The sequence below is a fragment of the Babylonia areolata genome, chromosome 23 (assembly GCF_041734735.1).
Source record: "Babylonia areolata isolate BAREFJ2019XMU chromosome 23, ASM4173473v1, whole genome shotgun sequence".
Classification (NCBI taxonomy): Eukaryota; Metazoa; Mollusca; class Gastropoda; order Neogastropoda; family Buccinidae; genus Babylonia; species Babylonia areolata.
The window spans coordinates 51,334,047-51,360,086 of record NC_134898.1 but is presented as its reverse complement, the minus strand read 5'-3'; the positions used below and the strand labels follow the sequence as shown (position 1 = coordinate 51,360,086).

At 43.0% G+C, this 26,040-nt stretch overlaps 1 pseudogene across 1 annotated transcript in view; it reads left to right on the top strand.

Moving 5' to 3' along the window:
* Positions 1–26,040, top strand: part of LOC143297712 (E3 ubiquitin-protein ligase rnf213-alpha-like) — a 222,519-nt pseudogene that overhangs the window by 140,736 nt on the left and 55,743 nt on the right. The window contains exons 58-69 of the transcript XR_013057300.1: positions 557–680; positions 1,597–1,776; positions 3,631–3,761; positions 5,176–5,371; positions 7,205–7,405; positions 7,562–7,799; positions 8,377–8,518; positions 10,278–10,690; positions 14,713–14,876; positions 18,706–18,936; positions 19,550–19,830; positions 21,003–21,123. The product of XR_013057300.1 is annotated as an E3 ubiquitin-protein ligase rnf213-alpha-like (transcript). The remainder of the gene's footprint in view (positions 1–556; positions 681–1,596; positions 1,777–3,630; positions 3,762–5,175; positions 5,372–7,204; positions 7,406–7,561; positions 7,800–8,376; positions 8,519–10,277; positions 10,691–14,712; positions 14,877–18,705; positions 18,937–19,549; positions 19,831–21,002; positions 21,124–26,040) is intronic.

The window sequence follows — 26,040 nt, the reverse complement described above, 5'->3', positions numbered from 1 at the left end:
GTAATGTGTCTGCCTAAGAAGCCAGAGAATCTGGAGAATCTGAGCGTATGGGATCAGATTCTTCACTCGCCAGAATTTTCTCCCCTGCCACTAGACCTTGAGTGATAGTCTGAATGCTTGTCATTCGGATGAGATGATAAATCGAGGTCCAGTGTGTAGCATGCATTTAGAGCATGCAAAAGAACCCACTACAACAAGAGAGTTGTCCCTAGCAAAATTTATTAGTAAAATCGACTTTAATGTGTGTGTGTGTGTGTGTGTGTGTGGTCTGCACTTGACTGAAGCCTTACTTAATGACACCAGAAGCGAATGATGAGTGCCTACAGGCAGCTCTCGGGAAAGGAAAGTAAGCAGGGATAAAGAGTATGTTGTTTGTTGCTTGAAATCTATGTTGACAGAATGAAAGGAAACTTGATTTAAAAAAAGTGTATGTTGTGCACATGATTGAGTGTGTACAAGCACATGTGTGGGTGCTTGCAAGCACACATGTGTGCATGTGTTTGTTTGCGGTGGCACTGTGCACATGTGTGCATGCTTGTTTGTGTGTTTTGAACAGAGAGAGGAAAAAAGTAGAGGTGGGGGACGTTTTCATGGGGTACCACCCTGACACAGCACCTGCCATTGTCCTGAAAGTGTGGGAAACTCTTGGTGTGGCTGCCAACCCCTCTGCAAAACAAAAGGTAGTGTTTGCTGTGTCGGCAGTGCTCTGCGTTATTCCCATTTCTTTGTCCCAGTGATGGTCCAGCTTTACTCTTACGGTCACCCTGGTTCAGTGTCTTTGAGAATGTACAGTAAACAGCAAAGTGATATGACAGAACACTTTACGGTGCCGTACAGTACATTCTGTATGATAATCAATCATAATGTTTATAATGTGCTCTACTTCCTCAGCACTGTAGCCCAAAGTGCTTACAGTTCATATCAATACGGGAAGAAAAAAAACAACAACAAAATAACATATTATTGTGATCAAGACTTTCAAGCAAGACAAATGGACTGTGTAAGTCACAAAGCACACAAACCACACACCAACAACTCCCCCCACCCCACCCACACACCTACACAAAGAGTCTAGGACCTTTGTTTGTTTTTTTCAAAGTAACAGAAGAACCTTTGGAGGCCAGAAGAGATGACAAAGCTTATGATGGAGCCACACTCTGATGGAACTTCCCACCGGGTTTGATAACAAAATGGTGACATTGGAGATTAACATTTCTACCCATCAACTCTCACTAGTTTCAGAGTCACACTTAGAATGGGATATTTTCTGGATTTTTGACTGTTGACCTGAAGATGAGGTTCCCAGAGAGCTGCAAGAGACAGGAACCAATGGAGAGAGCTGGTCTGGAAAAACATCTGCGGTGCCTCAACAACCTTCCACTGGGTTATGGGATAGGTGAAAATGAAGGTGAAGACCTGAACAGATACTTCAGCACCCATCCTGCTTAGCAATGAAAACCCAGGATGTCTCTTAGCGCAGGGACATGTTTTTCATGATGCGTGCTTGGCACTTTAAAAAGTTCTGCCACTGAGACCATTGTTGTATGAAAAAAGAGGGGAAATAGAATGGACGTGGGTTGTTGTTTTTTTCAACAGGTGTTGGAGGAGAGCCAACAGATGCTGCTGTGGTGTGCCACCCCTGACGCGGTGGTGAGGTCGCCCCACACGCACTGGAGCCAGGTGTACCATGACCAGCAGCAGCATGAACACCTGCTGCAGTACCTGGAACAACGTCTTCAGCAACACCTGGATGACGGCACAATGCTCATGGCACAGGTGATGTCTTTTTTTTTTTTTTTTGTCTTTTTTTTTTTTTTTACATTTTTACTCAAATTTTACATTATAACAGACATAAATACATACATTAATAATAGTAGAAAAAAAATGTGACAGCAAGAAGAAAGAAAAACCCACATCAGAATGGAAACTGTGTAAGATTTGAAGAAAGATAAGAACAACAAATAAGAGAAAAAAAACAACAAACAGCAACAACAGATATTACAATAAGGTGAAGTCGTCGTCTTCTTGAGCATTCGAGGGCTGCAGCTCCCAAGTTCACTTGGATATGTATGAGCAGGAACTTATGTGGATTACTGTTTTTACCCCACTATGTAGACAGCCATACTCCTTTTTTTGGTGGTGTGCATGCTGGGTATGTTCTTGTTTCCATAACCCACTGAATGCTGACATGGATTATGGGATCTCAAACATGTGCATTTTATCTTCTGCATTTGTACATACACACATGAAGGGGGTCGAAGCACCAGCTGGTCTCAACAATAAGGGAAATTTAAAAAAAATCACTGCCCTTAATCCATTGAGTGCTGCGGCCAAGTTTCAAAGCCAGAACCCTCTGAAAGTCAGTTGCTTTAACCACTCACCTGATACATCTGTCACAGATATTGTCTCAGCAAGGCATGATGCATTCTGGTCTGTCTTTGTGATCTTGAGGTGGTAGTTTCAGTTTCAGTAGCTCAAGGAGGCGTCACTGCGTTCGGACAAATCCATATACACTACACCACATCTGCCAAGCAGATGCCTGACCGGCAGCGTAACCCAACGCGCTTAGTCAGGCCTTGAGGAAAAAAAAGAAAAGAAAAAAGGGTGAATAAATAATAGATAAATACATAAAAAAAAGAACTACTACTGCTAATAATAATAATATGTATAAGGCGCAAAAACTTGATGAAGTCAACTATAAGGTAGGTGGTATTGTTTTGACTGGTTACTGTGGATTGGCTGGTGGTGGTGGTGGTATGTTGGTCTTGATCTTCATGTGGACCTCTGAACCCGTGTTCACCAGTGATCAGGACTTGAGTCCTGGATTCGGCATTGTGTTGCATCCTTGGGAAAGGCACTACACTTCTTCTTCTTCGCTCATGGGCCGCAACTCCCAAGTTCACTCGTATGCACATTAGTGGGCTTTTACGTGTATGACCGTTTTTACCCCCGCCATGTAGGCAGCCGTACTCCGTTTTTGGGGATGTGCATGCTGGGTACGTTCTTGTTTCCATAGCCCACTGAATGCTGACATGGATGACAGGATCTTTAATGTGCGTATTTGATGTTCTGCTTGCATATACACATGAAGGGGGTTCAGGCACAAGCATATCTGCACATATGTTGACCTGGGAGATCAGAAAAATTTCCACCCTTTACCCACCAGGCGCCGTCACCGAGATTCAAACCCGGGACCCTCAGATTGAAAGTCTAATGCTTTAACCACTCGGCTATTGTGTACACTTCAATTTTCCTCACTCTGCACAGGTGTGTATGGGTACCTGACTTCAGCTGGAGAAGGTTCAAATGGAGGAAAGAGAGGATGTGGCCCCTGCCTTCCTGTGCTAAGACCAAGACACAGTACATGTGACTTCATTGCCCCCATGGCCATAAAATCTTGACTGTTGTCTCCTGCCTTTGAGTCCTTTTGTGTTGGTATCTGTGTGGGTGTGTGTGTGTGTGTGTTCAGGCATGCAGTGTTGCTGTTGGTAGTGGTGGTGCTTGCCTTTGGTGAAACTGTTGCTGCTGCTGTTTCTGTTTGCTTAATGAAAGGAATAAGTCACAGGAAAGAAGGATAGAAGCAAGCTGACTGTGTCGGAGCATTCAGACCAAGGTGACTGTTTCTTCCAGGTGACAACTCACTCCAAGCTGCTGACGGAACAAGAGAGGGCAACTCTGCAGAAGACTCTGTCGATGTGCACTGTGACCTTGCTGTCACTGCAGGCCTTTGACACAGAACAGCAGTTCTGCCAACAGCTCAGGTCAGTGCTTGGTTGACCGGGCAGGAAGGGTGGAGCTGGGACTGGGACAAATGAGAGTGTAGACCAAAAAAAATTTAAAAAAAGATAAGAACACAGGAACTGTGCCACAGTAAAAAAAATGAAAGAATACTGACTGTTAATTTCATGTTTGCCTGTACTGGAAGCCAGTGAAGGGCTTCAGTCAGAGGTTGCATGTGAACAGGGTTTTTTGTATGTGTGTGGTTTTTGTTGTTGTACTTTGTTTGTTTTTTTGTTTTTGTTTTTTTTGTTTTTTTGCTTGAGAACCATTTGAATATGTTTTTGTTTATATCAGAAACATTTTTCTAAAGAAGATGTTGGTGCATAGATAGTCCTTGGAGGGGCAGAAATATGCAGTTGAGCTTCATCCACAAATGACTATGAATCAATAGAGTGAGAGTAAACCAAATTAGAAAGCAGTTTTATATCCAGGATAGAGGACTGGACCAAGTGTAGAACCCTGTGGGGCACCACAGATGAGATCAACTTTGTTTGAACAATGATCACTGATTTTGACTGAATGTATTCAGAATATGACATACTGGAATCAAACCAAGAGAGTGATATGCCAGATATATCATATGCAGACTGCAGTCTGTTGATGGAATGTTATGACCTGTGGCGTGAAAGGGATGTGAAAGATCCAGAGGGGTTAAAACAGAAATGTAACCAGAGTCCAGTGCAAGAGAGAAAGGCAGTTCCAGTACTGTCATTACTAGGCAGACTGAGAAGGAGAGGGAAGCTGATAACCACAGAGACAGACAAATGCATGAACACTAAACAAATACTGGAAATATGTTTCCTTTACCTAAAGGGCATGGTTCTTTCAGAATATATATAATGTCACTCTGTACACTATGAGTACTCTGCATTACAGCTTACTTGGATCAAGTCCACAAAAGGTGTCTCAAAGACATCCCACATTTGTAGAAATTCTTGTTAAAAGTTGACATGAAAATGATGCAGCCAATAAAATAACAAACAGCAATGTGTTTTGTGTATCTGTGAATGTTTTGAACCAGTTGCCTGCCTCTTCCTTGGCTTTACTTTCTACAGTTTTAGAGTTATGCATGCATGTGAATGACTGGTGCGTGATTTGTCTCTGCACAAGATTCAGCGCTACATAAATACCATTATTATTATTGTTATTATTATTATTATTATTATTATTACAAAATCTGCTAAGCTGATATAAACAGAATGGTTGTGAAGTCATGTTGCGAGACAGGCAATGCAGCAGTCACTGTTCAGTGCAGTTATCAAGAGCTTTAGTTCGGCAGAAATGTTTGAGCTTGCTGTAGAACAGTGTACTGATGTAAGATGTGTCAGTTCTCTGGACATAGAAATGAGCACTTGGAGTGAAGGTCAGTGACTGATGTGGGGGACCGCTGTGCAGACTGTTCTTCAGCGACAGTCAGGAAGGACACAAGCTGCTGCTGGTCCAGTGCGACAGCGGAGACTCGAACCAGAACCTCATCAAGGGGGCCCAGTACTGCATGCAGGACTTGCGACCGGATGGCTCCAGCCAGCATCATGTTGTCTTCATCATTCAGCTGCCTAGCATTGCTGGAGCCTGCTTCACTGGGTTCCTGGTGAGTGTTTTATCAACCTTTCAGTGCCATTGAGCTGTCAGTTGATGGCACAGACAAACTGCTTCCACAGTGCTGTTGCACCATCTACTGATGGCTCACTTCTGTTCTAAATTTTCCTTAATTCCATGATTCACTGAGCACCAAGAGGCACTGAATAGCTAGCCTTTTCCTTCATTCCATGATTCACTGAGCACCAAGAGGCACTGAATAGCTAGCCTTTTCCTTCATTCCATGATTCACTGAGCACCAAGAGGCACTGAATAGCTAGCCTTTTCCTTCATTCCATGATTCACTGAGCACCAAGAGGCACTGAATAGCTAGCCTTTTCCTTCATTCCATGATTCACTGAGCACCAAGAGGCACTGAATAGCTAGCCTTTTCCTTCATTCCATGATTCACTGAGCACCAAGAGGTACTGAATAGCTAGCCTTTTCCTTCATTCCATGATTCACTGAGCACCAAGAGGCACTGAATAGCCAGCCTTTTCCTTCATTCCATGATTCACTGAGCACCAAGAGGCACTGAATAGCCAGCCTTTTCCTTCATTCCATGATTCACTGAGCACCAAGAGGTACTGAATAGCTAGCCTTTTCCTTCATTCCATGATTCACTGAGCACCCAGAGGCACTGAATAGCTAGCCTTTTCCTTCATTCCATGATTCACTGAGCACCCAGAGGCACTGAATAGCTAGCCTTTTCCTTCATTCCATGATTCACTGAGCACCAAGAGGCACTGAATAGCTAGCCTTTTCCTTCATTCCATGATTCACTGAGCACCGAGAGGCACTGAATAGCATTTCTGTATAAATAAGCATGCATCAGAAGGAAGACACCTTTCTTCTCAACAAGGATCTGTAACTGGTCCATGTGGAAACACATGGAAAGGGGGTTTGCTTCATATGTACATAAAAGGCATTGGAAACATGGACAAGCAGAAACAGTGGTTCCAGTCAGCAGACTCACACAGCTTTGCAGGCTTTGCAAGTAAATGCATTCTCATTTGGGGATAGAAATTCATATGATTATGAAGGCGATGGCAATGACAGTGATTACATTGACAGCAGCATTCAACACTGAATCATGCTAAGAAAACAGCTGATCCAGACAACATTGCTGGTGTCAGTGCTGGCCTTGCGCTCGCTGATAGTGAATGGGGTAGAGTGTGTGTTTGTGTGGGGAGAGGGGAGGAGAGGGAGGGTAGTGGTGGAGGCAGGAAGTCCAGTAAGAGGGTGATGGTGTGGAGAGAGGGGAGGAGAGGGAGGGTAGTGGTGGAGGCAGGAAGTCCAGTAAGAGGGTGACGGTGTGGTCATGGACATCAGGAAACTGTTTGATTTTCATTTTCAGACATAGACTGACAAGAAGCGTGTCATTGCCAGTTGTTTATTTGTTTTGTTTTCTGTTTGAATGTCAATTTGTTGAGTTTTGAAAGAGACTTTTTTGTAAGCAGAAAAATATCAACTTCACTTTGAAGTGCCTGAATACTTCTCTGCAATCATAATTTGAAAATTAAGGCTAGACTCAGAATTCTTACCCATTTTCCTACAATTAAAAAAAAAAAAAGAAGTTTATTTTCTGAATCACAGTTTTTGTGCATTACTTTCTTATTACCTGTGATGCCTGAAGATTGTCTTACACAAAGAGAGAAAATTTATTTTACAGTATTTTCTGGACCCCATGTTTATTATCTCATCTGAAAGACTAGCGTCTAGACAACCACATCAAGAGCCTTATGGATGGGGGAAGAAAAACAGTTGTGGTTCAGGTTCTGACAAAATCATTTCACATTCAGTTAGACATGCACACCTTGTGTGTGTGTGTGTGTGTGTGTGACAGGGAGGCAACTGGCACTGTGTGCACATTGACGACCTGAGGGCCACAGACCGCTCCGTCCCCTCCATCACCCTCCTCCAGACACACACCCTGGGTCAGCTTGTCATGGCTGCTGTTGCCATGGAGACAGATCAGCAGGTGGCGGACGCTTCAGATGATCTGAAGAAGTGGGAGGAAGCACCCGCTGAGGTTGAAGGAATGCAGGTGAGTGTGTGTGTCTGTGTCTGTGAGTGTTTGGTGTGTGTGTTTAAGTGCATGTTCGTGTGTGTGATATTCGAAAAAGGAAAACAATGTTTTTTTTATCATTCTGTTTTTATTGTTTGTCTTTTGTCCTGCCTTTCTGACCTCTCCTGTCTTCAGGCTGCTCCCGTGGTGGACGTGACGGATGTTCAGCTGGAACTGGAGTCACGGCAGAGCCCAGATGGGGATGCCCAACCCATGGCAATAGAGATAACTCAGCCTCAGGGCTTCAGCCGGCAGTACATGAGGGACCTGTTCCGCTCCGGCATCCAGGCAGCTGTGGCCCTTGTGAGGGATCCAGAAGAGGGGACCCTGCGTGCCACTCGCCGCATCACCATTCTGCTGGGTCTGCTGGAAGGTAGGCTGTGTGGCTGTGTTCACTCTCCTACCTTTCAGTTTCAGTTTCTCAAGGTGACGTCACTACTCTTGGACAAATCCATATATGCTACACCACATCTGCTGGACAGATGCCTGACAGTGGCATAACCCACCGTGCTTGTCAGGCTTTGAGTTGCCATGGGTTCTTTTTCAGTGCACCAAGTGCATGCTGCACAGCGGACCTTAGTTAATTGTCTCATCAGAAACACAAGACGCTCAGTTTGATTTTCCAGTCAAACTTGGGAGAAATGATGAGAGCGGGATTCGAACCCACACCTTCATGGACTGTCTATATTGGCAGCTGAGCATCTTAACCATTCTGCCACCTTCCCTCCTACCTGACCCATACATGCCTGCTGTTCTGAAATAGCTGTATTTGTTACAGAAACGTGTAAAAATTGACGACCATTTGAGATTTTACAATCATGGATCCTGTATTAGGGAAAATAAACAACAATACAGAAACAAATGTGGGCACCTTTTCCAGGCGTGGGGGCTAACCTTATAGGGGATGGGAAGATGTAATTTGTGATTTGACTTGAGCTGCCTGTGTGCAGAGAATGCTGACTTCTTCAAGGGTCTGCACAAACTGGTGGCCAGCGTGCTGAAGGAGAGGGAGCAGCGCATGGTGGAAGCAGAGCGCTGGCTGTCCAGGGATGCTGCCAAGCTGGAGACCGTGAAAAAGGCAGGAACGTTCAGGTGGGCAGTGCTATTATTGATTTAAATGTTGGAGACCTTGAAAAAGGCAGGAACGTTCAGGTGGGCAGTGCTATTATTGATTTAAATGTTGGAGACCTTGAAAAAGGCAGGAACGTTCAGATGGGCAGTGCTATTATTGATTTGAATGTTTGAGACCTTGAAATAGGCAGGTATGTTCAGGTGGGCAGTGTTATTATTGATTTAAATGTTTGAGACCTTGAAAAAGGTAGGTATGTTCAGGTGGGCAGTGCTATTATTGATTTAAATGTTTGAGACCTTGAAATAGGCAGGTATGTTCAGATGGGCAGTGCTATTATTGATTTAAATGTTTGAGACCTTGAAAAAGGTAGGTATGTTCAGATGGGCAGTGCTGTTATTGATTTAAATGTTTGAGACCGTGAAAAAGGCAGGAACGTTCAGGTGGGCAGTGTTATTACTGATTTAAATGTTTGAGACCTTGAAAAAGGTAGGTATGTTCAGATGGGCAGTGCTACTACTTGTTTAAGCCTTTTACTTCTGACCGCAGATATAGCCATGTTTTAGGGGTAACTGCATAATCAGGTGTCCAGCCACTCATTTGCACATGCTTACCTCCCTTCAGTATTAGTATCAGTAGTTCAGCTCAAGGAGGCATCACTGCATTTGGTCAAATTCATATACGCTACACCACATCTGCCAAGCAGATGCCTGACCAGCAGTGTAACCCAACGCGCTTAGTCAGGCCTTGAGTTGCCGTGGGTTCTTTTTCACCTCCCTTTTTTTTCTGTTTTTTTTTTTTTACCTCCCTTACAAATGACAACTGCCTTAATTTCTCAGCCAGTTCTAGCTTGATTTTGATGAATTTTTTTGCGTTTTATGAAACGCACAACGTTGACAATAGCAACTACAAAAATGTGATAGAGAATGAAAGTAATGTTGTTGTTGATCAGCTGAAGTGATTCTGGTTATCCTCATGATGATTCCACGCTACATGGTGCATCAACAGGGAAGGGGATGGGGTTGTGTCAGTGTCAGAAGCGGGTATAGAAAAACACCAGTATTTTGGCTTGAAGCCTTCATTTTGGGGTTTTCATCTACTGTGAAACCCTCCAGATGAAGGTTTCAAGCTGAAATATTGTTTACAGTAAGTTTTTGTGTTGTAATATTGAATGATAGTTTTTGTGGGTTTTCAGGTTAGAGGGTGTGTGGGGGGGTGTATATGAGTGGTTATGTACAGTGGTTATGTTTAAAACATGATAGTGAAGGAAACATAGTTGCACTTGGTTGTTGAATTTAATACATTTATTAATATCTTCGCACTAGTTTCACCCATAAAATAAACAAAATTAGAATTTTCTTCTTTTTTTTCAAAATATTTTGTGCATTTTCCACAAAAAAAAATCTGAGTTATCTTCCCATGATTGGGAGTTATGTCATCCTGTCAACATTGAAGTTATGATTATATTCTCCATTCATTTTCCTGCAAGAATACATGTTTTTATAATAAATAAATAAATAAATATATATATATAGTTCCGAAAGTCAAAGGGTTAATTTTCTACTCATAACTTTTGAGTGAAAAAGTTGCACCCATTCAGGTGAGCATTGCTATCATTAGTTTAAATCTCTGCTCCTAACATTTGAGCGAAAAAGGTTGGTACATTCAGGATGGCAGAGCTATTATAATTTTAAATCTCTGAGACTGAAAAATGCAGGAACATTCAGTAAAAAACAACAACAAACAACCCAGTTAATCCATCTGTTGACCTCTGACGCACAGACGCTCGTGGATGCAGCACACGGAGAACAAAATTGTGCCGGTGTTGGCCGGGGTCATCGCTTACCTGGACACGAACCACAACCTTGACCTCCACCCCCCTCTAACCACCACTGCCTGTGGGGCCCCTCCCCACACTCCCAGCTCCAGCTCCCCACCCATAACAACAGCAGCAGCAGCCACCCCGGGTGGAGGGGCAGCAGGGTGGGTGGGAGAGCTGTGGGTGGCGGTGCTCCAGGAGGTGTGTGAGCTGCAGTACCAGCGGCTGCAGTCCACGTCGGGCAAGGAGGAGCTGGAGGAGTTCACTGTGCATCACACAGGGGCCGCCTCCCTCCCTGTCTCCGCTCGCCTCCCCTTCTCCTGGCTGCTGTGGGATCTTGTGGACAGGGCCATCACTGGGGCCAAGAGTGTGGAGGGTAAGGATTTGTTGGTGTGTGTGTGTTGATGTGTGGGTATATGTGTGTGAGGGGGCGTTATGTATGTGTGTGTGTGTTACTCCTGGCTGCTGTGGGATCTTGTGGACAGGGCCATCACTGGGGCTAAGGGTGTGGAGTGTGGGGGTTTGTTGGTGTGTGTGTGTGTGTGTGCCCTTCTCCTAGCTCCTCTGGGATCTCGCCCACCCTATCCTCATCCCTTTCACCCTTTTCTTTCTTTTTCAACATTCACTGTTCACTCCACACTAAGCAACAATATACCAGTGCACTGAAGTCACCAAAGTGGATGTGCAGTGTATGCATCATGACTAGGACACCTGCAATGTAATGACACATGTGATGACCAGAACACCTGTTGATGTGCAGTGTAAGGACACACATGTGATGACTTAAGACTAAGGACGTGTAATGGAATGACACATGTGTGATGACCAGGACACCTGTTGATATGCAATGTTATGACAGGTGATGACAAAGACACCTATGGGCGTGCAGTGTAATGACACCTGTGATGACTAGTACACCTATGGACATGTAATGACACACCTGTAATGACCAGGATACCTATTGACATGAAATGCAGTTACACACATGTTATGACCAGACCAACTATTGACATGAAAATGATGGCCAGAACACCTGTGAATGTGTAATGTAATGACATGTGTGATGACCACAACACATGTTGACATGAAATGTAATGGCACATGTGTGATGACCAGAACACCTTTACATGTGTAATGTAATGACACACATGTGATGACCAGGACACCTGTTGACATGCAGTAACATGACACACATGCATGATCATCAGGACACCTGTGGACATGCAATGTAATGAGACATGTGTGATGCCAGGACACTTGCAGTGTAACAACACGCGTGTGATGTCAGGACACACATGTGATAACCAGGACTTCCATGGACATGAAAGTAATGACACACATTGTGTGATGACCAGGACACAGTGGACATTCAGTGTAATAACACGTGTGATGACCAGGACACCTGCAATGTAATGACACACGTGTGATAACCAAGACAACTGCAATGTAATGACTCACACGTGTGTGATGACCAGGACACCTACAATGTAATGACACACGTGTATGATGACCAGGACAGCTGCAATGTAATGACACACGTGTGATGACCAGGACACCTGCAATGTAATGACACACATGTATGATGACCAGGACACCTGCAATGTAATGACACATGTGTGATGCCAGGACACTTGCAGTGTAACAACACACGTGTATGATGAACAGGACACCTGCAATGTAATGACACATATGTATGATGAACAGGACACCTGCAATGTAATGACACACGTGTATGATGACCAGGACACCTGCAATGTAATGACACATGTATGATGACCAGGACAACTGCAATGTAATGACACATATGTGTGATGACCAGGACTACTGCAATGTAATGACACACATGTGTGATGACCAGGACACCTGCAATGTAATGACACACATGTATGATGACCAGGACACCTGCAATGTAATGACACATATGTATGATGACCAGGACACCTGCAATGTAATGACACACATGTGTGATGACCAGGACACCTGCAATGTAATGACACGTGTATGATGACCAGGACACCTGCAATGTAATGACACATGTATGATGACCAGGACACCTGCAATGTAATGACACATATGTGTGATGACCAGGACACCTGCAATGTAATGACACACATGTGTGATGACCAGGACACCTGCAATGTAATGACACGTGTATGATGACCAGGACACCTGCAATGTAATGACACATGTATGATGACCAGGACACCTGCAATGTAATGACACATATGTGTGATGACCAGGACACCTGCAATGTAATGACACACATGTGATGACCAGGACACCTGCAATGTAATGACACACATGTGATGACCAGGACACCTGCAATGTAATGACACACATGTGATGACCAGGACACCTGCAATGTAATGACACGCATGTGATGACGAGGACACCTGCAATGTAATGACACACATGTGATGACCAGGACACCTGCAATGTAATGACACACATGTGATGACCAGGACACCTGCAATGTAATGACACGCATGTGATGACGAGGACACCTGCAATGTAATGACACACATGTGATGACCAGGACACCTGCAGTGTAATGACACATGTTTATGATGACACACGTGTGTGATGACCAGGACACCTGCAATGTAATGACACATATGTATGATGACCAGGACACCTGCAATGTAATGACACATGTATGATGACCAGGACACCTGCAATGTAATGACACATATGTATGATGACCAGGACACCTGCAATGTAATGACACATATGTATGATGACCAGGACACCTGCAATGTAATGACACACATGTGATGACGAGGACACCTGCAATGTAATGACACATATGTATGATGACCAGGACACCTGCAATGTAATGACACACATGTGATGACCAGGACAACTGCAATGTAATGACACACATGTGTGATGACCAGGACAACTGCAATGTAATGACACGTGTGATGACCAGGACACCTGCAATGTAATGACACACATGTGTGATGACCAGGACAACTGCAATGTAATGACACACATGTGATGACGAGGACACCTGCAATGTAATGACACACATGTGATGACGAGGACACCTGCAATGTAATGACACACATGTGTGATGACCAGGACACCTGCAATGTAATGACACACATGTGTGATGACCAGGACACCTGCAATGTAATGACACACATGTATGACGACCAGGACACCTGCAATGTAATGACACACATGTGATGACCAGGACAACTGCAATGTAATGACACACATGTGATGACCAGGACACCTGCAATGTAATGACACGTGTGGTGACCAGGACACCTGCAGTGTAATAACACATGTGTGATGACCAGGACCACATGTGTTCAGCGCTTAACTTTTAGTTCATAGCAGTAGCGAACTTGACCCTGCGTTCAACTCAGTAAGGAAAGGTACCGTTTAAAAATAACATGGTGCAGCCAGGATGGTTAGAACAGTGGCCTGGAAGAGATAGCAGCACAAAGCGCCATGGGTGCTCTTCCATGTCACGCCTCTAGCTGTAACCAGCTCTAGGGAGGGAGAAAGACCAGCAGAGCGGTGTGTGCTGTGCCGAGCGATGGCAGCGGCCACAGAGAGAAAACAACACATCTTCTTTAACATCTTGTCACCACAATCGTTTTATTAACAGTACGGTTTTGAAGAATACAGTCTTAGCTTCAAAATGATAGGAAACTTGAATATGAACATCCGATTATTTTTTTCAGGATACCTGTTGAAAAAAGTAGGCATGCTTATCACCATTTTGTTAACACATGCATTCTGACACATTTTGAACACACTAAATCTAATTTCACAGAGTTAGCACAACACACAAAATGCATTTCTAGCATGGTATAATACATTGGCATGCTGCTCACTAACCTGTGTTGACCATTGGAAAGTCTGGGAGAAGCTGTAGTGTATCAAAGGATTCAACTGTTGTAGCTTGTGCAAGTACTCCACTGCCACACACTGATTCAGTCAATCACACACATGGAAGCGAATAACAGTCACGATACATATCTGGATGGCAGCTTTAGTATTTTGAAGAAAAAAAATCAGTGTCTGCTGACTGGTTTGTGAAAGTGGTGGTCATCACCATTCAGTCATTGGCAGTCATCACTAAACTGATTATTCTGTCAGAAGAAAGGACTGACACATCCGACAGTACAAACTTTAATGCCACAGAATCTCACGTACGCTCACAAGCCCGCCCAAAAGGTGAGGGAAATTGCCGCGTTTTAATATAAGACAAAGAAGGGTCAGAGGAGGGTTAGGTGGGCACAGCGGCCAAACGAGTTTACGGGTCTGGCACAATCAGTGCTGTCCGCGGGAGCTCGCTGTCGGCTAAGTGTGCGGTTCTGTTTAGAACTTGGACAGCTGTGGGACACCTGCAATGTAATGACACACGTGTGTGATGACCAGGAGACCTGCTGGACAATGCGGGAGGGTTGGTGGACCAGTCACCGCTGGGCCAGTGCGTGCGGCGGGTGCTGGGGAGGGAGGAGGAGAGACTGGGCCTCCTGTTCCAGCTGTACATCGCTGACCTCCTCCTCTTCAACTTCCCTCTGACCCCACAGCTTCACCAGGTGAGAGGTTGAGGTGTTTGTGTTGTGTCACTTCTCATCACCAGGTGACTCTTCACATCAACAGGTGAGAGGCTGAGGTGTTTGTGTCATGTCACTTCACATCACCAGGTGACTCTTCACATCAACAGGTGAGAGGCTGAGGTGTTTGTGTTGTGTCACTTCACATCACCAGGTGACTCTTCACATCAACAGGTGAGAGGCTGAGGTGTTTGTCGTGTCACTTCACATCACCAGGTGACTCTTCACATCAACAGGTGAGAGGCTGAGGTGTTTGTGTCGTGTCACTTCACATCACCAGGTGACTCTTCACATCAACAGGTGAGAGGCTGAGGTGTTTGTGTTGTGTCACTTCACATCACCAGGTGAGAGGCTGAGGTGTTTGTGTCGTGTCACTTCACATCACCAGGTGAGAGGCTGAGGTGTTTGTGTTGTGTCACTTCACATCACCAGGTGAGAGGCTGAGGTGTTTGTGTTGTGTCACTTCTCATCACCAGGTGACTCTTCACATCACCAGGTGTGAGGCTGAGGTGTTTGTGTCGTGTCACTTCACATCAACAGGTGAGAGGCTGAGGTGTTTGTATTGTGTCACTTCACATCAACAGGTGAGAGGCTGAGCTGTTTGTGTCGTGTCACTTCACATCAACAGGTGAGAGGCTGAGGTGTTTGTGTCGTGTCACTTCACATCAACAGGTGAGAGGCTGAGGTGTTTGTATCGTGTCACTTCACGTCAACAGGTGAGAGGCTGAGGTGTTTGTGTCGTGTCACTTCACATCAACAGGTGAGAGACTGAGGTGTTTGTGTTGTGTCACTTCATATCAACAGGTGAGAGGCTGAGGTGTTTGTATCGTGTCACTTCTCATCACCAGGTGAGAGGCTGAGGTGTTTGTATCGTGTCACTTCTCATCACCAGGTGAGAGGCTGAGGTGTTTGTGTTGTGTCACTTCACATCACCAGGTGAGAGGCTGAGGTGTTTGTGTCGTGTCACTTCACATCACCAGGTGAGAGGTTGAGGTGTTTGTGTCGTGTCACTTCACATCAACAGGTGAGAGGCTGAGGTGTTTGTGTTGTGTCACTTCTCATCACCAGGTGACTCTTCACATCAACAGGTGAGAGGCTGAGGTGTTTGTGTCGTGTCACTTCACATCAACAGGTGAGAGGCTGAGGTGTTTGTATCGTGTCACTTCACATCAACAGGTGAGAGGCTGAGGTGTTTGTGTCGTGTCACTTCACATCAACAGGTGAGAGGCTGAGGTGTTTGTGTTGTGTCACTTCTCATCACCAGGTGAGAGGCTGAGGTGTTTGTGTTGTGTCACCAGGTGACTCTTCACATCAACAGGTGAGAGGCTGAGGTGTTTGTGTTGTGTCACCAGGTGACTCTTCACATCAACAGGTGAGAGGCTGAGGTGTTTGTGTCGTGTCACTTCACATCAACAGGTGAGAGGCTGAGGTGTTTGTGTCGTGTCACTTCACATCAACAGGTGAGAGGCTGAGGTGTTTGTGTCGTGTCACTTCACATCAACAAGTGAGAGGCTGAGGTGTTTGTGTCGTGACACTTCACATCACCAGGTGAGAGGCTGAGGTGTTTGTGTCGTGTCACTTCACATCAACAGGTGAGAGGCTGAGGTGTTTGTGTCGTGTCACTTCACATCAATAGGTGAGAGGCTGAGGTGTTTGTGTCATGTCACTTCACATCAACAGGTGAGAGGCTGAGGTGTTTGTGTCGTGTCACTTCACATCACCAGGTGACTCTTCACATCAACAGGTGAGAGGCTGAGGTGTTTGTGTCGTGTCACTTCACAGCAATAGGTGAGAGGCTGAGGTGTTTGTGTCATGTCACTTCACATCAACAGGTGAGAGGCTGAGGTGTTTGTGTCGTGTCACTTCACATCACCAGGTGAGAGGCTGAGGTGTTTGTGTCATGTCACTTCACATCAACAGGTGAGAGGCTGAGGTGTTTGTGTCATGTCACTTCACATCAACAGGTGAGAGGCTGAGGTGTTTGTGTCGTGTCACTTCACATCAACAGGTGAGAGGCTGAGGTGTTTGTGTCGTGTCACTTCACATCAACAGGTGAGAGGCTGAGGTGTTTGTGTCGTGTCACTTCACATCAACAGGTGAGAGGCTGAGGTGTTTGTGTCGTGACACTTCACATCACCAGGTGAGAGGCTGAGGTGTTTGTGTTGTGTCACTTCACATCAACAGGTGAGAGGCTGAGGTGTTTGTGTCGTGTCACTTCACATCAACAGGTGAGAGGCTGAGGTGTTTGTGTCGTGTCACTTCACATCACCAGGTGAGAGGCTGAGGTGTTTGTGTCGTGTCACTTCACATCAACAGGTGAGAGGCTGAGGTGTTTGTGTCGTGTCACTTCACATCAACAGGTGAGAGGCTGAGGTGTTTGTGTCGTGTCACTTCACATCAACAGGTGAGAGGCTGAGGTGTTTGTCTCATGTCACTTCACATCAACAGGTGAGAGGCTGAGGTGTTTGTGTCGTGTCACTTCACATCAACAGGTGAGAGGCTGAGATGTTTGTGTTGTGTCACTTCATATCAACACATGATCAGTATCAGTAGCTCAAGGAGGCGTCACTGCGTTCAAACAAATCCATATACGCTACACCACATCTGCCAAGCAGATGCCTGACCAGCAGCATAACCCAACGCACTTAGTCAGGCCTTGAGAAAAAAATTAAATAACAAATAAATAAATAAATAATAATAGATAAATACATAAAAAATACTGGCAGTGTAACCCAATGCACTTTGTCAGGCCTTGAGAAAAAATAAATAAATAAAATAAAATAAATAAATAAATAAATGATAATGATAATATAATTTTTTTTAAATGATGAAAATAAAATAAATAAATAGATGAATAAATCATAAAATAAATAAATAAATAAGACAACAATGACGATAAATAAACAAATAAATGTAATAAAAAAAAAAAAATTAAAAGCAGACACATTCACACATACACACTCATATGCATAACAGATATGCACCAAACATGCAGATTCACAGGTATGAAAGCACAGTCAAATACACATAAACGTACATGAACCCCAACACACACACACACACACACACACACACACACACACACCTTACCATGCAGCCCCTCTACCCCCCTCCACACACTCATTTCAACACGTGAAAGGTGTTCAGCTGTGTTGTATCACTTCACTTGGTAAAAGATTGAGATCTTTTGTTCAGGTGTTTGTCTGTTTCATTGCTTCACTTGATGAGGTACCATCACTGTCGCTGCTCCTTTTCAGTGTCTCATACTTTTTTGTCGTTGCAAGTTGAGCAATCGCACATATTCAAACAAACTGGTATACCCACTGTTTTCAACAGTTATTGCTCTTCTTTTAATAAACTGAGGTCAGAATTATGATAATAGTAATAATAATAATAACAGTAATGATAATGATTAATAAAAAATAAAAAAACAACAACAAAAAAACTATGAAGAATCATGATGCCGATGATGATACTTCTACGACTACTGCTATGACTTAGTGTGCTGCTGCTACTAATACTATTATTACTTCTGCTATAACTGGTAATTTGTAATAATGTTAATAAGAAGAGTAATGATAAAAAAAAAAAGTAGAAGAATGCTAATGATAATGATAATAATACATTTCATATAGCTCTAAAGTACCAGCAGAAGCAAGCTGTCTAAACACTCTAGAAAACAAAAAACAAAATAAAAACAACACCATAAAGGACATGAATAAAGGCACGAAAAACAGCAAAAACCTAGGACAGACAACAACAACAACAAGAGAAGTAACGAGACTGCCCCCTGCCTGTGTTGTGTCCCCAGCTGCTGTGTGTGTGCGTGGAGAAAGGCATGGCGCAGCTGGGCATCAGGCTGGTTCAGTTGGAAGTGGGTCGTGGCCTGGTGCTGCTGCACATGCTGGTCGAACAGATGCGCCCTCGGCTGCAGGCTGTCGTGGACATGGCCGCCATGCATCCCGGCGCTGTTACCGCCCTCCAGGCTGAAGGGGCCGGAGGAGGAGCCTGCGAGAAGCTGCTGGGAGCCGCTGATGAAATGGTACGCTGATTATCATGCCTGTTGTGTGGCTCGCCACAAGTTTGTGACTGGTAGAATATGCATGTTACGGGGCCGTCCACAAGTTTGTGACTGGCAGAGTATGCATGTTACAGGGCCCGCACAGGTTTGTGACTGATAGAGTGTGCATGTTACAGGGCCCGCACATGTTTGTGACTGATAGAGTGTGCATGTTACAGGGCCTGCACAGGTTTGTGACTGGTAGAGTATGCATGTTACAGGGCCCACACAGGCTTTTGACTGGTAGAGTATGCCGTAATTGTGATGTTTGATTTTGAAATAAAAAATCTCACACATGCACACGATACACACAGGCATACACATATGTACAAGCACGAGTGCGCACACAGACGCACACACACACACACACACACACAAATACAGACTCACAGATGCATGCACACAGAAGCATGTATGCACACACACCACACCACACCCATTCATACTCACACACACATGCACACACATATGCAGACACATGCACACACACATTTATAGCAACTTGACTGGCTCATTTTTGTGATCTGTGTATGTGCGTGTGTGTGTGCATGTGGGTATGTGCTTGTATACATTGTGTGTGTGTGTGTGTGACCAGACGGAAGACGTGGCCCTGCTGCAGCTGATGGTGGAGGAGCTGCAGCCCCGGCCAGGTCAGCTGGATGAGGAGGAGGGGTGTGGGGAGTGGGTGGCTCAGTTCAGCGCCGCTGGCCCCGTCATCATGCGCATCCTGAGCAACATTGACAGCGCCCTCACCCAGCCCCCTGCTGTCGCTCCACAGGACGGACTGGAAGGAGAGGGAATGGTGGAGGAGGAGGAGGCAGCAGTGAGCTCCCTTCCCTACGGAGACAAGTGCAAACGACAGTTGACTGAGATCAGGTCAGTTTATATTACTGTTTGTTGTGTTGATCTTCTTATTGTTCCTTTCCTTTCGTGTAATTGTTCAGTGGGGTGTTTTTTTTGTTTGTTTGGGTTTTTTTGTTGGTTTTTTTGCTTTTCTTTTTTGTTTGTTTCTTTTGATAAGTCATTATTGAAGGATTTAAAAAACCAACATGGCAGTGCCTGGTCATTTGAAGCATTGCATTTTAACTGTATCGAGCCCTGCACTTGAGCATTGCTCTGGCATCAAAATTCATCTGTGAAACCGTATTCACATTCCTACACAGTCATAAACCACAAGGAAAAGGAACTAACTCCTGCAGTATTTTCTACGTGTCCACATGTAATTCGGAGGAAAAGCAGTATATTTTCTGTGGGTTTTTTCCGCATCAATATGGCATGGGAGTCGGCCTAGGTGTAAACTCAGGTTTGCATGGATTAAGAAGTGTGTACTTTAACATGGCGGCTGAATCACAGTCTCACCAAGCACTGTTTCTAAGTTTATATTTAACGTAAGTTTGTCAGAACACCGCACAACTGATGAAACTCTTTTGAATGAACATGTGTGCATTATACTACATCAGCTCTTGACTTAAGCTTCACTGAATGATGCACTCTGTATGGTACAGATGAGAAATGAAAACGTAATACTGATCGATGGATTTTCTTGTCTTTAAACAGAAAAAGTAATAAAAGATGAAGCATGGAGATATCTTTATGTACAAAACAGGAGAACTGAAAAAGAAAAGAGTACTGTCTACTTCTGCAGTTGCCAAGGCTTTATGTGACAAGAATAAATAGATAAGTATTTATTTTTCATACTACTACATACACACAAAAGGTTGACTCCACTCTGACACTCTTGAAATTGATGTAAATCAAAATTACTAATGACACATTTCTGACCATGACTGTCAAATTACTGGTTCCTGCGGATTTCCACCATTGATCATAACGCAGGTGTGAACACAGTGTTTGAAATTTTGTTTGAAATTATGGCAAAACATGTGTTTTACACTGCTCAGCCTGTCACAAAATTAACTACTGCTGTCAAAATTGTCTGGTCCAAGGGCAGTAATTCAGGTTTTCTTGGTCAGAAATATCTTGAAATGTACTGGTGCAGATGCTTCAGGTATGTGACGATGACAGGTGTCCATGCATAACGATGACAGGTATCTGTGGACGCGTGTGGCTACGCTGAAGCTGTTCTTGGATTTCGTGGGACCTCTCAGGTTGGGGCCCCCCAAACTGCGCAAGGCGTTGGAGAGCGTCAAACTGCGACTGCTCTGCAGTGTCAGTGAACTTTTTTTTGTTGTTGTTGCCATGGCACATAGATCACATGTTGCTTGTACTGAGTGTTTTGGTACCCCACATCACCTGCAGTGATTGTTGTGTCAGTGTATACAGTTCACACCTGTAGTGATTGTTGTCTTGTATAGTTGTTCACACGATGTTGTGATTGTTGAATAGTTCACACCTGTAGTGATTGTTGTATAGTTCACACCAGTAGTGATTGTTTTATTGTACAGTTCACACCTGTAGTGATTGTTGTACAGTTTACACCTGTAGTGATTGTTTTATTGTACAGTTCACACCTGTAGTGATTGTTGTACAATTTACACCTGTAGTGATTGTTTTATTGTACAGTTCACACCTGTAGTGATTGTTGTACAGTTTACACCTGTAGTGATTGTTTTATTGTACAGTTCACACCTGTAGTGATTGTTGTACAATTTACACCTGTAGTGATTGTTTTATTGTACAGTTCACACCTGTAGTGATTGTTTTACAATTTACACCTGTAGTGATTGTTTTATTGTACAGTTCACACCTGAAGTGATTGTTTTATTGTACAGTTCACACCTGTAGTGATTGTTTTATTGTACAGTTCACACCTGTAGTGATTGTTTTACAATTTACACCTGTAGTGATTGTTTTATTGTACAGTTCACACCTGAAGTGATTGTTTTATTGTACAGTTCACACCTGAAGTGATTGTTTTATTGTACAGTTCACACCTGTAGTGATTGTTTTATTGTACAGTTCACACCTGTAGTGATTGTTTTACAATTTACACCTGTAGTGATTGTTTTATTGTACAGTTCACACCTGTAGTGATTGTTTTATTGTACAGTTCACACCTGTAGTGATTGTTTTATTGTACAGTTCACACCTGAAGTGATTGTTGTCTCATCGTACAGTACACACCTGTAGAGACTGCTGTCTTGTTATACAATTCACACCTGTAGCGATTGCTGTTGCAAAGTTCACACCTGTAGTGATTGTTGTACAGTTCACACTTGTAGTAATTGTACATTTTACACATGTTATGGCAGTAGTCACATTGTACAGTTCACACATGTAGTGATTGCTGTCTCATTGTGCAAATGAAACGTGCAGTGATTGTTAAATTGTTTTACAATTCACACCTGCAGTGATTGTCAACTGACTGTGCATTTAAAAAATATTATCTTTCAATTTATGTTAATCTTTTACACAAAACTAGGTTAGATTCCCCAGGCCTGACCAGCAGAGGTCAGGCTCCTGAATCTTTTGTCTTCTTTTTCCCAAGCAGATGTGGTGTGGTGCAGATGGATGCATACTTAAATGTAGTGATTGCTGTCTCATCATGTAAATGTAGTGACTGCTGTCTCTTCATGTAAATGTAGTGATTGTAAATGTAGTGATTGCTCTCTCATCATGTAAATGTAGTGACTGCTGTCTTTTCATGTAAATGTAGTGACTGCTGTCTCTTCATGTAAACGCAGTGACTGCTGTCTCTTCATGTAAACGCAGTGACTGCTGTCTCTTCATGTAAATGTAGTGATTGTAAATGTAGTGATTGCTGTCTCATCATGTAAATGTAGTGACTGCTGTCTCCTCATGTAAACACAGTGACTGCTGTCTCTTCATGTAAATGTAGTGATTGTAAATGTAGTGCTTGCTGTCTCTTCATGTAAATGTAGTGACTGCTGTCTCTTCATGTAAATGCAGTGACTGCTGTCTCTTCATGTAAACACAGTGACTGCTGTCACTTCATGTAAACGCAGTGACTGCTGTCTCTTCATGTAAATGTAGTGATTGTAAATGTAGTGATAGCTGTCTCATCATGTAAGTGTAGTGATTGCTGTCTCTTCATGTAAATGTAGTGATTGTGAATGTAGTGATTGCTGTCTCTTCATGTAAATGTAGTGATTGCTGTCTCTTCATGTAAATTTAGTGATTGTAAATGTAGTGATTGCTGTCTCTTCATGTAAATTTAGTGATTGTAAATGTAGTGATTGCTGTCTCTTCATGTAAACGCAGTGACTGCTGTCTCTTCATGTAAATTTAGTGATTGTAAATGTAGTGATTGCTGTCTCTTCATGTAAATGTAGTGATTGCTGTCTCTTCATGTAAATGTAGTGACTGCTGTCTTTTCATGTAAACACAGTGACTGCTGTCTCTTCATGTAAATGTAGTGACTGCTGTCTCATCATGTAAATGCAGTGACTGTTGTCTCTTCATGTAAATGCAGTGATTGCTGTCTCATCATGTAAACGCAGTGACTGCTGTCTCTTCATGTAAACACACTGACTGCTGTCTCTTCATGTAAATGTAGTGACTGCTGTGTAAATGTACTGATTGCTGTCCCTTCATGTAAATGTAGTGATTGCTGTCTCTTCATGTAAATGTAGTGACTGTTGTCTCTTCATGTAAACACAGTGACTGCTGTCTCTTCATGTAAATGTAGTGATTGTAAATGTAGTGATTGTTGTCTCATCATGTAAATGTAGTAATTGCTGTCTCATCATGTAAATGTAGTGATTGCTGTCTCTTAATGTAAATATAGTGATTGTAAATGTAGTGATTGTTGTCTCTTCATGTAAATGTAGTGACTGCTGTCTCTTCATGTAAATGTAGTGATTGTAAATGTAGTGATTGTTGTCTTATCATGTAAATGTAGTGATTGTTGTCTCTTCATGTAAATGTAGTGACTGCTGTCTCTTCATGTAAACGCAGTGACTGCTGTCTCTTCACGTAAATGTAGTGATTGTAAATGTAGTGATTCCTGTCTCATCATGTAAATGTAGTGATTGTTGTCTCATCATGTAAACGCAGTGACTGCTGTCTCTTCATGTAAACACAGTGACTGCTGTCTCTTCATGTAAATGTAGTGACTGCTGTGTAAATGTAGTGATTGCTGTCTCTTCATGTAAATGTAGTGATTGCTGTCTCTTCATGTAAATGTAGTGACTGCTGTCTCTTCATGTAAACACAGTGACTGCTTTAAATGTAGTGATTGTAAATGTAGTGATTGTTGTCTCATCATGTAAATGTAGTGACTGCTGTCTCTTCATGTAAACACAGTGATTGCTGTCTCCTCATGTAAATGTAGTGACTGCTGTCTCTTCATGTAAACACAGTGACTGCTGTCTCATCATGTAAATGTAGTGATTGTAAATGTAGTGATTGTTGTCTCTTCATGTAAATGTAGTGACTGCTGTCTCTTCATGTAAATGTAGTGATTGCTGTCTCTTCATGTAAATGTAGTGACTGCTGTCTCTTCATGTAAACACAGTGACTGCTTTAAATGTAGTGATTGTAAATGTAGTTATTGTTGTCTCATCATGTAAATGTAGTAATTGCTGTCTCATCATGTAAATGTAGTAATTGCTGTCTCTTCATGTAAATGTAGTGACTGCTGTCTCTTCATGTAAACACAGTGACTGCTGTCTCATCATGTAAATGTAGTGATTGTAAATGTAGTGATTGTTGTCTCTTCATGTAAATGTAGTGACTGCTGTCTCTTCATGTAAATGTAGTGATTGTAAATGTAGTGATTGTTGTCTCATCATGTAAACGCAGTGACTACTGTCTCTTCATGTAAATGTAGTGATTGTAAATGTAGTGATTGCTGTCTCATCATGTAAATGTAGTGATTGCTGTCTCTTCATGTAAATGTAGTGATTGTTGTCTCTTCATGTAAACGCAGTGACTGCTGTCTCTTCATGTAAATGTAGTGATTGTAAATGTAGTGATTGCTGTCTCATCATGTAAATGTAGTGATTGTTGTCTCATCATGTAAACGCAGTGACTGCTGTCTCTTCATGTAAACACAGTGACTGCTGTCTCTTCATGTAAATGTAGTGACTGCTGTGTAAATGTAGTGATTGCTGTCTCTTCATGTAAATGTAGTGACTGCTGTCTCTTCATGTAAACACAGTGACTGCTGTCTCTTCATGTAAATGTAGTGATTGCAGTCTCATCATGTAAATGTAGTGATTGTTGTCTCATCATGGAAATGCAGTGACTGCTGTCTCTTCATGTAAGTGTAGTGACTTGCTGTGTAAATGTAGTGATTGCTGTCTCTTCATGTAAATGTAGTGATTGCTGTCTCTTCATGTAAATGTAGTGACTGCTGTCTCTACATGTAAACACAGTGACTGCTGTCTCCATGTAAATGTAGTGATTGTAAATGTAGTGATTGTTGTCTCATCATGTAAATGTAGTGATTGCTGTCTCTTCATGTAAATGTAGTGACTGCTGTCTCTTCATGTAAACGCAGTGACTGCTGTCTCTTCATGTAAATGTAGTGATTGTAAATGTAGTGATTGTTGTCTCATCATGTAAATGTAGTAATTGCTGTCTCTTCATGTAAATGTAGTGACTGCTGTCTCTTCATGTAAACGCAGTGACTTCTGTCTCTTCATGTAAACACAGTGATTGCTGTCTCTTCATGTATATGTAGTGACTGCTGTCTCTTCATGTAAACACAGTGACTGCTGTCTCTTCATGTAAATGTAGTGATTGTAAATGTAGTGATTGTTGTCTCATCATGTAAATGTAGTGACTGCTGTCTCTTCATGTAAATGTAGTGATTGTAAATGTAGTGATTGTTGTCTCATCATGTAAATGTAGTGATTGTTGTCTGTTCATGTAAATGTAGTGACTGCTGTCTCTTCATGTAAACGCAGTGACAACTGTCTCTTCACGTAAATGTAGTGATTGTAAATGTAGTGATTGTTGTCTCATCATGTAAATGTAGTGACTGCTGTCTCTTCATGTAAATGTAGTGATTGTAAATGTAGTGATTGTTGTCTCATCATGTAAATGTAGTGATTGTTGTCTGTTCATGTAAATGTAGTGACTGCTGTCTCTTCATGTAAACGCAGTGACAACTGTCTCTTCACGTAAATGTAGTGATTGTAAATGTAGTGATTGCTGTCT